Here is a 16,422-nt window from a genome sequence, read left to right on the forward strand (position 1 = left end):
ATTGCGTTTATCAGACTTAAACGATTCTCTAGAGTGTTTTGTAGGAGAGCAGATCGATGTCACATATATCACATTTAGTAGTGTGAGGGGGTGTACTCAGAGATGTGGCGTTAGGATGAAATTGCTGTATTATCCTACACATGATCAAAGCTATTCAACATGAGACCAGGACTTCTTTGTGCAAGAGGCATGCTACTAGAGCTGTGGTGATGCTACTGTAAATAGGAATAACACTGTTAAATCTCCATTGTCTGCAGATCGTGGTGCTTACTCCCTCGTAAGAAGTTTCTGCTTCTTCGTCTGCATTTTTCTGCAGCAGTGTGTGTGTGTGTGTGTGTGTGTGTGTGTGTGTGTGTGTGGTGTATCAGCTATCGAAAATATTCAAGTCGATTTTTCTTCGCTCTATTTCCTTCTGAGACATGACCACATCCGTCAAAACCGATGCTGTTACTATTATTAATAATATGCACTGCTGACATGTGATTGAGGGTACATACGTTTTTGACATAAAAGACGTATAAAATCCATTAATTTCCTAAGAGACAGAAAAAAAATTCTCCAGACTTCATTCTAGTTGGTTTCTAAGCAGCTCGAGCTGTGGATACACACTGATGATGCCTTCCTAGGATACAAGAGTAGTGCAGAAGGAAGTAGTTTTATCAAAAATGGTTCAAATGGCTCTGAGCACTATGGGACTTAACATCTGTGGTCATCAGTCCTCTAGAACTTAGAACTACTTAAACCTAACTAACCTAAGGACATCACACACATCCATGCCCGAGGCAGGATTCGAACCTGCGACCGTAACAGTCGCGCGGTTCCGGACTGCGCGCCTAGAACCGCTAGACCACCGCGGCCGGCGTAGTTTTATCATTTCAAAATTTGTCGCCATAGTAAATGGGGTAACATGCTTGTAGTGTGGTTGCATGTCTGATGTTGGACAAATATATCCTCCATTAAGTATTAAGAGCATTCGATTCCGCACGACTATACTTCGAAGACTGTATGGCTTTAACAGTACAGCATTTTTAGATGCGTAAACGTGTAATCATAGGAATGTGTATTTATGCACTATGATCATTTCTCTCATGCCGGTACCTTCCTGGCACTGACTCCGGACAGTGGAATAATGCTTCAGAATTGATTGCACAGTTGATTTGTGTGGAATGTTCCAAACTCCATACGTCTGGACCTCCATCATGTTATAGCAACGCAACAGTTTCATGTCTACTATACACCGATAAGAGGTGTGACACTCCTCGACATGCTCGGATCTGGGGAGATCTTGTGCTTTTGGACAGGTGCCATGGATAAGATTAGTGTTGCAGGAAGGATCGGTCAAGAGCAATGCGGGAGGAATCTGTCAATCTCCGACTTTGTCCTGCGAATGTGACAATACTCTGCGGCGCCCATCCACACAGGGAAAGATGAGCAGTCGTAAACGGAAATTCTGTACTATGATCAATGTGCTTGAGATATGTAGATAACCTCTTCGCATCGGTATAGGATGCTGTGTGGTATACTTTGGTGTTTGTGGTCAACTGGACGTACTCCAGAGTCATCTAGCTGAATTCGCAATATAGTACTTGCAGAGTAGTGGAGGGGTGATTTAGCGATGATGTAGAAACTGGGATGCATTCTATCGCGTCATTGACTGGCGTTGAATTTACGGAACAACAGGTAAAATTGCTAAAATTGATCTAGCTATTAACTGCGGTGTGTATTACAGTACATCGTCCCATGTCAACGGTGTCTTTTCCATCCTGACCGTCCATAGGTTATGCTGTTGATTACCACATAATGATTGACTGACACCACTCAGCTGAGATGAAGGGAGCCTTGGCGGAACACTGGATATCTGCTGCTTGTCGCTGTGGAGCATGGGGTTAAATGTAGAGGTCATCACCTTCATACAGTTGTTTGGAAACTTTCCTCAATGCTGCGGACTCGTCCTATTTCCATATGTGGCAATGTCCCTCACATGCTTTTATTTTTATTTGTTTTTTAGACTAATAAGAAACAGTACCTCTTTTTATCCGTACTACCTCGCGAATGTTGTAAACATCATCTTCCGGCGGTGGTCAACACCGGAACATTAATCATGGACATGACTGCAAAATGAAGGGACAATATTTTTCGAAGTGGAAGGCCGAGACATCCGCTATCCTGACGATGGAAAAGATGCTCTTCACTGTACAGGTCATCACCTTCGAATAGCTGTTGAATGTACTCTACAATACCGCATACTCTTCCAGTTTCCAAATGTTACGATGTCTTCCACATTTTTGTCTATGAGAAACATCACCTCTGCGTTTTATTTCTACCAGTCTGTATTGTGTTAGCTGTATAGTTTACACCATGCGATGTTCAGCGTTCTGTGAGAGCCAAAGGATCAATAAGTGCTAATGTCAATTTAGCAGCAGCTGACATGGACCTCTAAGTCATGGTGGGAAAAACTAAGTGTATGTCAGTGTACACTGATTGGGTGCATTACAAGCAAGAAAACAATGTATTAAATTGCTATTGAAGGAACAATACAGGAACCCTTTCGTGTGATTGAAAGTCTGTTGGATGTGGTCCTCCTACAGTACACGTGACAAAACTTTACACCAGTCTGTGGAAGCGGCTTAGATCACGAGCCACCTGCTCCAATTAACCAATACCTGTATACTTAATAGGATCACCACATATAGTCAATGCTGGAAAGCAGACTGTATTTGTTCCCGATATATCAGAAGACAGGGACATGGTACTATCTTACCGAGTTCTGTAATGGATGAGGTTAGCAGAGTCCTTATAGTTCGTAGGTTTTCTCTGTGGCGCAAAATACCGAGGTGGGAGAGAGCGTTAGAGTGATAGACATTGTAAGGGGTCTGTAGGCCCTTACTATAAGTTTTGCGACAGCACAGGTCGACAGGACAAACAATCGATAGTGTGTGTCGGGTTGCGAGAGCGAGAGCGAGTGTTGAGACAGTAGAGTGTGTGGTACGCGCTGCGGGGCGAGCCGGGTGGAGGTCTGTTGCTGGAATGCAAGATCGTACCGACAAAGGGAGTGGCCATCGCCGTGGTTTAACCCCTTTGTGTTAGAAATATACGGGAAAGTGAAAAAGTATAATTACTAGTGTGATTCAGTGATATTTCAGTGCCGATATTTGAATTTTCGCGTCTACCGCGCCGGCATTATTTGGATTGCAGTGTTGGATTGCAGTGTTGGATACAGTGATTAAAATTTGCGTGTGACGATAATGAATAACAAAGAGGCCTGTGCTGAGATTAGCCGTTATTAATTTTGTACGACGAAGGCAGTGGCTGTCTCCTTACTTTGTGTTTTTGTGGTGAATATAGGTCATTGATTATTGAAGCTGTGTTGTCGTTCTTCTTGGCACCAGACATTTCTTTATTACAGCATTTGAGAAGGACAAAATGGAATGTAACATCTCCGTAGCAGTCCAATCCGATTGCCAGCCCCATTAGGTACACGGTCACATTATTAATATCTGTTTTGGGCTGCTATCAGATCTCGATCGAGCGGGATAAGTTAGTAGAATAAACCGGGAATGTTACAACATGAATGCACCCTCAGAGGCGCAGAGCTCCTACAGTCTGCAATAACTGTATGTAGTCTGGAGATGTGTCGCAACGCATTAGCAAAATCCTAATCCTGCCTCCATCCCTGTAGATGTGGGGTCTGCCTAATTTTTCCAACAAGAAACACCTCTGTAACTGCTTGTACTATCTTTTCTATGACCTCTTATTGCAGGGGAAGACTTCGACTGGCACTGTCCTTACATACTGTACACAGTTGGTGGAGCTACAACAACATGTTCCCATTTCCACTGAGTGGTCAAAAGGCGCTCCTGTCGCATTAACTCAGTTCGTCCTGTTTCTCCACAAGATGAAGAAGGTCTTAGATATAGCACTCTCCGACTTCCGTTCAGGTCCGACTTAAACTGGTACGATCACATGGACAAAGCTGCAGGGAGGGTGGGGCAGAGACTCAGGAGCAGTTACAAGATGCAGAGGGACTGTACAAGAAAACAGCATTGGAGTTTTTGATGTATGGCTATTTACAAGGGAACCTCCCCATCGCACCTCCCTCAGATTTAGTTATAAGTTGACACAGTGGATAGGCCTTGAAAAACTGAACACAGATCAGTCGAGAAAACAGAAAGAAGCTGTGTGGAACTATGAAAAAAGTAAGCAAAATATACAAACTGAGTAGTCCATGTTGAAGATAGGAAACATCAAGGGGATTGTAAGCTCAGGAGCGCGGTAGTCCCGTGGTTAGCGTGAGCAGCTGGGGGTTGACAGGTCCTTGGTTCAAGTCTTCCGTCGAGTGAAAAAGTTTAATTTTTTATTTTCCCACAATTATTATCTGTTCGTCCGTCCGTCCGATGCGAGGTAACTGCGCCGTAGTATAGGGACGCTACACCTAAACAAACATCGAAACACACGACGTCAGTCGACTACAGCGCATGGAGGAGAGAGTATTCCTGCTAACGAAGCTCCCTAGCTGGCAGTTGACTGTTCGCTACTTTGGACGAGAGTACATTAAATACGTGAGATGTATTCCGTGGGCAATATGAATCCAGCAAATATAGCTCGAGACTTCAATAACAATCGCACGGTTTTGCGGTGCGGTCGCAAAACACAGACACTAAACTTATAACAGTGAACAGAGACGTCAACGAACGAACGGACAGATCATAACTTTCCGAAAATGAAGAAAGTAAATTTTTCACTCGAGGGAAGACTTGAGCAAAGGGCCTCTCGTTCCGCAGCTGCTCACGCTCACCACGGGACTACGGCGCTCCTGAGCTCAGACTGTCCTTGATGTTCCCTATCTTACGCATGGACTACTCAGTTTGTATATTTTGCTTATTTTTTTCACAGTTCCACACAAGTTCTTCCTGCTTTCTCGGTTGATCTGTGTTCAGTGTACACTCCTGGAAATTGAAATAAGAACACCGTGAATTCATTGTCCCAGGAAGGGGAAACTTTATTGACACATTCCTGGGGTCAGATACATCACATGATCACACTGACAGAACCACAGGCACATAGACACAGGCAACAGAGCATGCACAATGTCGGCACTAGTACAGTGTATATCCACCTTTCGCAGCAATGCAGGCTGCTATTCTCCCATGGAGACGATCGTAGAGATGCTGGATGTAGTCCTGTGGAACGGCTTGCCATGCCATTTCCACCTGGCGCCTCAGTTGGACCAGCGTTCGTTCTGGACGTGCAGACCGCGTGAGACGACGCTTCATCCAGTCCCAAACATGCTCAATGGGGGACAGATCCGGAGATCTTGCTGGCCAGGGTAGTTGACTTACACCTTCTAGAGCACGTTGGGTGGCACGGGATACATGCGGACGTGCATTGTCCTGTTGGAACAGCAAATTCCCTTGCCGGTCTAGGAATGGTAGAACGATGGGTTCGATGACGGTTTGGATGTACCGTGCACTATTCAGTGTCCCCTCGACGATCACCAGTGGTGTACGGCCAGTGTAGGAGATCGCTCCCCACACCATGATGCCGGGTGTTGGCCCTGTGTGCCTCGGTCGTATGCAGTCCTGATTGTGGCGCTCACCTGCACGGCGCCAAACACGCATACGACCATCACTGGCACCAAGGCAGAAGCGACTCTCATCGCTGAAGACGACACGTCTCCATTCGTCCCTCCATTCACGCCTGTCGCGACACCACTGGAGGCGTGCTGCACGATGTTGGGGCGTGAGCGGAAGACGGCCTAACGGTGTGCGGGACCGTAGCCCAGCTTCATGGAGACGGTTGCGAATGGTCCTCGCCGATACCCCAGGAGCAACAGTGTCCCTAATTTGCTGGGAAGTGGCGGTGCGGTCCCCTACGGCACTGCGTAGGATCCTACGGTCTTGGCGTGCATCCGTGCGTCGCTGCGGTCCGGTCCCAGGTCGACGGGCACGTGCACCTTCCGGCGACCACTGGCGACAACATCGATGTACTGTGGAGACCTCACGCCCCACGTGTTGAGCAATTCGGCGGTACGTCCACCCGGCCTCCCGCATGCCCACTATACACCCTTCGCTCAAAGTCCGTCAACTGCACATACGGTTCACGTCCACGCTGTCGCGGCATGCTACCAGTGTTAAAGACTGCGATGGAGCTCCGTATGCCACGGCAAACTGGCTGACACTGACGGCGGCGGTGCACAAATGCTGCGCAGCTAGCGCCATTCGACGGCCAACACCGCGGTTCCTGGTGTGTCCGCTGTGCCGTGCGTGTGATCATTGCTTGTACAGCCCTCTCGCAGTGTCCGGAGCAAGTATGGTGGGTCTGACACACCGGTGTCAATGTGTTCTTTTTTCCATTTCCAGGAGTGTAACTAAATCTGAGGGGGGTGCGATGGGGAGGTTCCCTTGTTAGCAGACGGGTTCGAGAAAGGTGACTTGTTTAGAGATATGATTCACCAGTAGCTGTAATCATTAAAAGATAACTGTACTGGATCTAACGCAAGTATGTGGTAGAATGCATAGACTTGATTGTAAATCGCAGGCAGCATTTTTACCAGAAAGCGTAACGCTATCAGGAACTCGTGTGTGCCTGTAGACTCTAGACTGCTTTTTATGCACCGTGAGAATAACAAAATCGCTATGATTGTGTTTTTAATAGCGCGATCCTTACGCGAAATGTATCGTGTGGGCTGTAGAATACCTCTGCGGTCTGCTTCTAATGTTGGTTATTAATAGAAATTAGGTCAGCGGTCCTGAGCTTAATCTAACTTAAAATAACTAACGCTAAGGACGACACACACACCAATGCCCGACGGAGGACTCGAACCTCCGACAGGGGGATCTATGTAAACCGTGCCAAGATACCTCAGACCGCATGGCTACCACACGCGGCTCTTGATAGAACATTGTTCTCCCTCCACAGACTCCCATTTGACCTACCTGATTAAAAAAAAAAAAAAAAAAAAAATACTCTGCTTGCAAACTTACTCTCATGATCAATTTAATTACTTACCCTATAAAATCGTTATCAGTGATGTGCCGAATGGTGGGTGGAGGATATGGCTAGGTCACCACAGCGTGATTTTTGACAGGTGTCTCTTTTTTCTTTTTTCTTCTCGTTACAGCAACAAATTTTAACGCAATTTCCGTGTCCCATCTACACAAGGCGAAACAAACTCTCACGATTTGTTCGTAAATGCTAGTGTGATATAGCACTGCATGGTAAAATGGCCCTGCCACAGCACACAAACAGCTACGTACTCTTGAATTATAGCTTCTTGTTGTCGAACATAAAATGGATGAGTTTTTTCCGATGTGTGGGAAAATGCGATGAAAGTAGAGAATACACTGTTATTTCACATGTCTGAAATGTTTTTAATACACCCATGCATGACAGTTTATTTACAAACACTGAACACGAGAGACGCTCTCAGGTGGTGCAATTTGTCTAACAAGCTGAAAGAAATTGCTTAATATGGAAGTTGCTTCTCTTTGGAGTTTAAATTCTCACTTTTTCTTGACTCTGATGACAGTTTCTAGAGAACAAGGACATTCTGTGGTGATCGGTTATTTTCGCATCAGAATAGTCCAAGCTTTCTGTTTCTTGATTTTATGCAAGGCAGACGTGTCTTTGCTGAATCATTTGTGGAAATCACAAAATAATGAGATGCGAATTGAATCCTGCAGTCAAAGTAAGAAACTGTACCGATTTAGCTGATGAAACTGAAATAAAATGGACAGCACTTATTTTCATGGAAAGATGACACTTATTATCGTCGCGATTGGGTTCTCTTTTTTTAATAGATGCTCAATTGTAAGAGATGTTTCGATGTTAAATACAAGTGTTCTCCATGGCAGAATGGCGGAGGCTCGGGGGCGAGTCTACTGTGGGTGGATGCCGAACACAGCTGCAAAGTGTGGGCGCAGTGTTGCTATATTTTAGACTAATAATTTGCACTTGCGGTGGCTGTCCTTTTATCTCCTATTGATTAGTTGACTGTAAATGCTATTGTGTTGGCGAAGGAGCATCACCTCAAGGCAGTTAGCGACACTGTAAAGCACGGCGGAGCAGCTGGCCATTTGAAAAAGCCTGTGCCCTCCCTGTAGTGGACTGACAAGACAGCCAGTCCACAGTGACGGGTAACCGAAAGGCTCGCGCTTAAACTCACGCAGGCTGGTGTGAGGTCTGAAACAGGATACGTAATGAATGCTATAAAGAAAAGTACGTAGCTGCTGGAATACTTAACTTTAATCCACAATTGGTGAACATTGGTCTTGTTACTGTACATGCTTCATTAGATACATAGCAAAGGATAATTGGCGCCTTGCTAGGTCGTAGCAATTGACTTAGCTGAAGGCTTTGCTAACTATCGTCTCGGCAATTGAGGGCGTAATTCTCAGTGAACCATGGCTAGCAACGTCGGCTGTACAACTGGGGCGAGTGCTAGTAAGTCTCTCTAGACCTGCCGTGTGGCGGCGCTCGGTCTGCAATCATTGATAGTGGCGACACGCGGGTCCGTCGTATACTAATGGACCGCGGCCGATTTAAAAGCTACCACCTAGCAAGTGTGGTGTCTGGCGGTGACACCGCAGTGTACATAGGTGGATGGATGGAGGGAGGGTGGGTGGGAGGGGAGGCATGAGGGGACGTAAGAGGGCCTCGAGTTTCGGCAGTTTGTGAGTGCCTATCGATGAGAAAGCACGTTTAACTACAGCCCCCTGTGCAGTCTTTTAGGACAACGATTTTCCCCAGTACATGTGTTACATTATGACTGGTTCATTACGACTGCTGGTTTTTGTGTGAAAATTTCGAAGTGTAATTAGAACTGTGATGCATTTTTCCATCAGTTGTGGTAGCATCTATTGGCCTCGGTTACCTGGGTTACACAGTGGTTTTTGAGTAGGCATCTATAACGAACTCTGATGTTAAACAGCGATAGATAGCGTTTGCTTACAGGTGGTACACTTTTTAAACTCCGGTCTGTCCATCACAAGCATCTTGTCACTTGACCATATTTCCAGCTAGAAAGAATAATGACAGTACCTTACACCCCAGCCTTTTTTTCTCCAGCTTGTAGGTGAAGAGTAGAGTTTGAGTATGTCTGTCACTAGTTGGAGTGGTATTGCGAAATCTTTACCCAGCAGGATAATACCAATTGTATGGTGCCGTCAGTTTTTGAGTTTTATTGTGATTTTATTCAGTCCTTGTGTAGCGCCTCACATATTTGTTGTGTAATTAGGCTTGATCTTCATGATTAATTGAGTAATTAGGACCTATCTTTACTTCATTTTCCTGACCAAAATAAATAAGGTACACTTAAAAAACCTGTGTCTGTACAGTTTCCATGTGTTGGGGGCTGGACTTGGGGTTTCCATCCAGAAGAACTATGGTTTGAATCCCGGAAAGGGCACCACCGTTTTTTATTTCCCGTCAATTCCAAGCACCTCTCGTGGTATAATTGTATAAGGGGGATGCAATTGGGCTTTCTGTCCAGAAGGACCAGGGCTTGAGTCCCAGAAAGGGAACTTCCATTTTTAATTTCCCATCAATTCCATGTGCCTTTGGTGCTATGGTGGTGTTAGGGGGGTGCAATTTGGCTTTCCGTTCAGAAGGACCAGGGTTTGAGTCGCAGAAAGGGTTCCACCATTTTTAATTTCCCTCTAATTCCTGGGTGGAGGGCCAGGTGGAATATCAGCACAGCCCTAGGACAAAGAAATTCCCACTATGTAGGGAAGGGGAGGGGGAGGGTGCGGAGTAGGCTGAGGCCTAAGTGCAGGCTGAGAAAAACAAACGACATGATCCAGGGGGGTGAGCGTGGTCTGTGTTGGGGTTGGATGTGGTCAGGGGAATTAATTGATCAATTCAATTAATTTTCATACCAATTTGATATGAAAATTGGGGTGAGAGCCCCATCTCCATACTGCTATACTGTACTTAAGTTGATGTCTTGGCCACGACATTTTCTTGATGTGAATCCAGTGGAATCAATTCGGGTCACTATCAGGCGCCATCAGTGCATACACAAATCAGCGGCCGGCTGGTTAAGGAAATTAGATGACTTGTGCCTGGATATATAGTGGGACATGTCGCAACAAACCTAGCAAAAATCTGTCGAATCCATGACGTATTACGTTCCAAAGATGGACCAATTATTCAGCAGGTGGTCATAGTGTTTTGGTTCGTCAGTTATAACTGTTAAGCAAACTCATATCGGAAAATGGACAGGAAGCAATTTTTACAACTGCTTTCAACTCCCTTAAGGTTAACTAGTCTCAACAGTTTCCAAGTATTAGCAGAGATGACAAACACTACCGTACAGGGTAGGAACAGGATCGGACCCGGAAACACCTTAGTACAGTTAACCCCCAGACGATAAGTAGACCTGAAAGTCGCCACACTGTTCTAATAGTGGATTAGATACTGAAACCAATAGGAATATTCTCAGCAAAAGTCAAAGTAACCTACAATTTTTATTTTGACTGAGTTCGATAAGCGTCTGAGAACATTTACCGCTCGCAGATGCTTCCATATAATTTATGAGAGTATGTGTACTGGGTGATTTGAAGAAGAACGCTCAGGTAAAACAAATCGCAATTACCACAGATGCAAGACGGGTTTGTTGGAAGAATGTTGAGGGAACGTAGTCCACCAACAAAGAAAACGGCCTACAAAACATTCATTCAACATTGCTACGCAGTCTGGGATCAAGACCAGAAAGGACTAATAGAGGATATAGATAAGTCAGTCCGAGAGCAGTAGGTTTCATACACGTTCATTTAGTAAGCGCCGAAGTGTAACAGGTGTACTCAGACAAATCCATTGACAGATGCTACAGAAGAGGTGTTCTGTATCACGGTGAGTTTCACTGTTGAAGTCTCAAGAGCTTACGTTCCTAGAAGAGTCAACTAATACGCAAGTATTACTTCCTCCTACGTACGTCTCGTGAAAAGACCAGGAGAATAAAATCAATGTAATTGGAGGTAACACAGAGGTTTATCAGCAATAGTTCTTCCTGCGAAGTACTGGCGTCTGGAACAGGAAAAGGAAAAAGTGACAGGTATACAAAGTACTTCCCGCCACACACCGTAAATAGAATAGAGAATATATGTAGATGTAGATGGAGCGTTGAGGATTCGGTCACTGACTGTCCAGATTGGTGACACATTATGCCGCCTCCACAAAGGCGTTAGTAGCCCGAGGAACCAGGCTTCATTAACGAAGTGCTCATGAAACTTTGTACGTCAGTGCTTAAGGCACGTGATCTTGAAACTATCCATGGTGCCAAATGTGTTCCATACGGCAATCGAAATTCAAGAGTCAGTAGAAATTATTTTTCAGCTGATCCACTCATCGCAAATTAGGTTCTGGAAAAGCTCCAATTGCACGCAGAAAACCTGCTGAACTGAAACTATTAGTGGACAAATGTTTGTCCCTGCGTGCTTGAGAAAAAGCATGTAACAACTTCTCGTGGAAGAGTGCACTCCACTGTGCGATATGTATAATTAATAGATACCGAATAATATACTACCATTTGCCAAACGGCCCATGAGCCGGAGGTGTGAGCTGTGAGTGGCCCAGGGCTCGACCTGTCTGGCTTCGCTCAGTCAGTCTCGGAAATTCTCGGTACAGCGGGACATTCCATTTATTATTTTCGATTATGAAACTAAATAACTCATGATTACATGGTAACCTGGGTGCAAAAATCTGTGAAATTCTCAGCGTCTGCCTATGTGCTGATGGTTTGTACCAGATAAAAATTATATCAAACGCAAAAATAATTGAATAATACTACGTTGAGAAATGTGAAACAAAGCCTAGTTGTATGCAATACGACAGAATTGCTATTTAAATATGGTGCGTTTGCTTTCCCCACCCTACCCCCACCCCCACCTCAGTGTGCTGTAGTGGTTGGGGGATTGTGCAGCTAGGCTGACCTCTATGGCACTCTTGCCAGGGTACGGCTCATGAAACGAATTCTGGGCTGCCCGTGATGTACTATAAGACGTAAGGAATTATCACACCAGGGCCTCCAGACCCCCAAGAGACATTACGCTAACATCGTCTGTAGGACCAATAACCTGAGTTCTACGAACCAGAGTGTCTACAGTGTCTACAAAAGTTTGTTTAGGTACGCCACATCCGGCTGTAGTGAGGGATGTAGATTTCTGTGGGATCACGACTGGGTGATATGGGGGCGAGTCGAGGTGTGGAATGGTACGCTAGTGAACTTAAATATACAGTGCTGTGAACAAGACTGTTTTCATCTTGAAAGTCGGGAATGTCGGTAGAACATACAGCACGAAGTTACAGATCAAAGGGCAACACGTCGTCAGTGAGAATCTTGAAATAAGCGCCCTGATTCATGTTTACGATAACTTGTATGAGTGGGCCCTAGTCGTATTTGTCTCCAAACACACGTTTAAAGAACAGAGGACTACCTCTGGCTTGAACTATACTTTCTAGTCTCCGAAGGTTTAACACTCTATTGGTCTGTCGGTGCACTCGGCGCCTAGAATTATTTGAAATTAAGCGAATTCGTAACTCGTTGACACACCTTCAGCAGGATACTGTTCAGTTTCTGTGTTGTTAGGTCCTCTGAAGACCTGGGCTTTATCTGCTACTGAGATGACGTTTTGTGATGTACCCGACTCCTCATGTCCGTTGCATGCAGCTCAAATCACAGTCTTCATTGACTGTACAAATTCGTGTTTGAACCATCACTCACAAAGCGAACGACACGTCTACAGTCCCCGTCAGTTAGGACCATTGTTCTTAAGTTAGCTCCAATGTTAAACCCAAAGGATCACTGTTCAAATTACGTTTACGTGGCTGTAAATGGTAGAGACTCGTAGAGACTTTAGACATTCGGCATTGATACATCAACAGATGGGTTACTTCCGTTAAAGGTGTGGTTATGGCCACGTCCTAATTAGATATCTCCTTCCTGCAAAACATTCATCTCCTTTTGTCGGTACATGATGCCATGAAATCGGCTGGCACATACACAACACGCCACTGCATATGCAGCGCTCCAAAGCAAACAGTGTCTTCGTTAAAGCAGCGACTAATATTCTGTTTGCTGGGCTTACACAGTATGCCGTCATGTCACCAACTTCAGAGACGTTTGAAACAGAAACTGCTAGATTAGTTGGAGCAGGATAAACCCCTGTCATATCAGACATCGAAGTACGAGAGGCATTCGCTTGGTAGTTCGCAGAAAGACGGTCTTTATTTGCTTATAACTTGACCAAAGGTAAAAGTGTAACAAGAGACTCATGGCCGATAATTATTCCCTACCATTCACCTCCACAGCTATTTATCGATGGTATGATAGTTCAGTTTTAAGACATCGAAAAGGATATATTTCTGCACGTTAGATTACTCTCTTGAGCAACGATTGCAAATCACTGAAAATAGTAGCAAATAAACAAGTGTTAAAGGCTGAGTAAATATCAAGTCCAATGCGGCGAACGGGACAGCAATGACGAATATCTCATTTGATAAATATCAAACCAGCGCGGCGCGCGGGACAACGATAGCCAATGTCTCATTTGTTAAAACACAAGTAACACTTTTAATCTGAATATGTAAACCTAAATTAGGTCTGGCGTATATAGAATCAGACAAAACTTTTGATAGAAACTATCATGACATTTTACTACTAATATTGAGGAAGGTGGATTCTGACGAGCGGTTTCTACAGCTCGTACCTAATTGCATCTACGAATCGTTCCTAAGAATAAAGTTAAATTGACAGCTTGCTGCATCCATATCAATATAAGAATGCGCTATCGACTCAAAATATTCCTTTGTCGTCAGACCAATATGCCCCTCGTCCCTTCAGTCTTCTCTTTCCACGTATCTGCCCACTTCTCTGTGTTTAACAATGGCGCTCGCATTGTGCACTAAATATTGTCGTCGTCGCTTTTAATTTCACCGAATGGTATTTACACTTTGATACATTATGAATTCATGCCTCCCAAAATCATCTCCTCTCCGATTTCTTCACATTTTTCCTGTACACCTGCCTAATATCGTATAGGGCCCCCTTGATCCTGCAGAAGTGCCACAACACGACGTAGCATGGTCTCGACTAATGCCTCAAGTAGTACGGCAGGGAACTGGCCCCTTGAATCCTGTAGGGCTGTCCATAAATCCGCAAGAGTACGAGGGAGCAGAGATTTTTTCTGAACAGCACATTGCAAGGTATCCCAGATATGCTCAATAATGTTGACGTCTGGTGAGTTTGGTGGCCAGCAGAAGTGTTCAAACCCAGAAGAGTGTTCTTGGAGCGACTCTGTAGCAATTATGGACGTGTGGGGTGTTCCTGCTGGAATTGCCCAAGTCCGTTTTAATGCAGAATAGACACAAATGGGTGTAGGTGATCAGACGGGATGCTCAGCTGTCAGAGTCGTATCTAGACGTATCAGGGATCCCACATCACTCCAACTGCACACGCCCCACACCATTACAGATCTTCCATCGGCTTGAACAGTCCCCTGCCGACATGCAGAGTCCATGGATTCATGAGGCTGTCCCCGTACCCGTACACTTCCATCCGCTTGAAACGAGACTCGTCCGACCAGGCAACATCTTTCTAGTCATCAACAGTCCAACTTCGTGGTTGACGGGCACAAGCGAGGCGTAAAGCTTTGTGTCGTGCAGTCTTCAAAGCTGCACGAGTGGACCTGCGTCTCCGGAAGCCCATATCGATGATGTTTCGTTGAATGGTTCGACTTGTTGATGGCCCAGCATTGAAATCTGCAGCATTTTGCGGAAGGGTTGCACTTGCGTCACGCTGAATGATTCTCTTCAATCATTGATGGTCCCGTTCATGCAGGATCTTTTCTGGTCGCAGTGGAGTCGGAGGTTTGATGTTCACCGTATTCCTGAGATTCGCGGTATACTCGTGAAATGGTCGTACGGGAAAATCCCCACTTCATCGCTACCTCGGAGATGCTGTGTCCCTTCGCTCGTGCGTCCCATAGCTCGTGTGCTGATTATAACACCACCTTCAGACTCACTTAAATCCTCATAACCTGCCATTGTAATAGCAGTAACTGATCTGACAACTGCGCCAGACACTTGTTGTCTCATAAAGGCGTTGCCGACGCAGCGCCGTATTCTGCCTGTTCACACATCTCTGTACTTGAATACGCATGCCTATATTATGAGTTTCTTTGGCGGTTCACTGTACATTCCTGTATTTCCCTATTTTTGTATTTCCTTCCTTAGTCGATTAATGTTAGTAGTTCTTCTGTTTCCCAAGGTTTCAACACAGTTACCTTCCTCGTACGTACATTTACTGATTAAAAAGTTCAGGCACTCTATGTCATCTACAAAGTGGTGGCAGGGTCAGCGATTGCAAGAAGTCACATGAAATCAAGGGAAGGTATCAGTCCGGCTGCCAGCAGCCCGGCTATAACAATGACTGTGGCTAGGAAGTTAAAAAAAGTATGACAGAATCGTTGTGCAGCTTGCCATGAGCCACACATTTCTATTGCCAGAGGTACTTGAGTAGCACAATTGATTAACTTTGTCTACATTCTGAGTACCAATCATTCAACAGTACGGTACTCACCACAGACATTGACATCTATCCCACTGGGAGACGAGTCGATCCATTCTTGTTTGGTGAAATGCAGACAGCCGCTGACGGATAGACAACCACACCCACTTTTGCACTTCTTACACTTTCTCGTCTGACTGAAACCGACATCCACGTATACAGGGTGAAAAGTATTTAAACCGACAAACTCTGGGAGGTTGTAGGGGACATCAAAACAAATATTTTTCCCTAATGTCATTTTTTCCTATGAGGAGTATTTAAACCGGTATAGGAAGATTTTTCTGCAGGCAAATTAATTAACCTTGTTTACGCAACTCCTGTTGCACCAGAAGAGGATCTGGTTGCCCGTATAGTAGCAGCAGCAGGAACAATTCAGGATACTCCTGGGGTTTTTTCCCGTGTCAGACAGAACATGATCCGACGCTGTAACATTTGTTTACGTGTCAATGGAGACATTTTTGACAATCTAATGTAACTGAAATTGGGTTGTGTTAATGTGTTGTCTCTTGGTCAAAAGAAATGGAAAAGTTTTAAGCCACAGCCTGAGGGCTAAGCCATGTCTCCGCAATATCCTTTCTTTCAGGAGTGCTAGTTCTGCAAGGTTCGCAGGAGAGCTTCTGTAAAGTTTGGAAGGTAGGAGACGAGATACTGGCAGAAGTAAAGCTGTGAGTACCGGGCGTGAGTCGTGCTTCGGTAGCTCAGATGGTAGAGCACTTGCCCGCGAAAGGCAAATGTCCCGAGTTCGAGTCTCGGTCGGACACAGTTTTAATCTGCCAGGAAGTTTCAAATGCCATATGGCTAGTGAATGACGCTTCACGCCTTGCTTTGCCTATTTTGTTTAATATCTAGTTTCTAGC

This window comes from Schistocerca serialis, chromosome 5 (assembly GCF_023864345.2).
Source record: "Schistocerca serialis cubense isolate TAMUIC-IGC-003099 chromosome 5, iqSchSeri2.2, whole genome shotgun sequence".
Taxonomy (NCBI): domain Eukaryota; kingdom Metazoa; phylum Arthropoda; class Insecta; order Orthoptera; family Acrididae; genus Schistocerca; species Schistocerca serialis.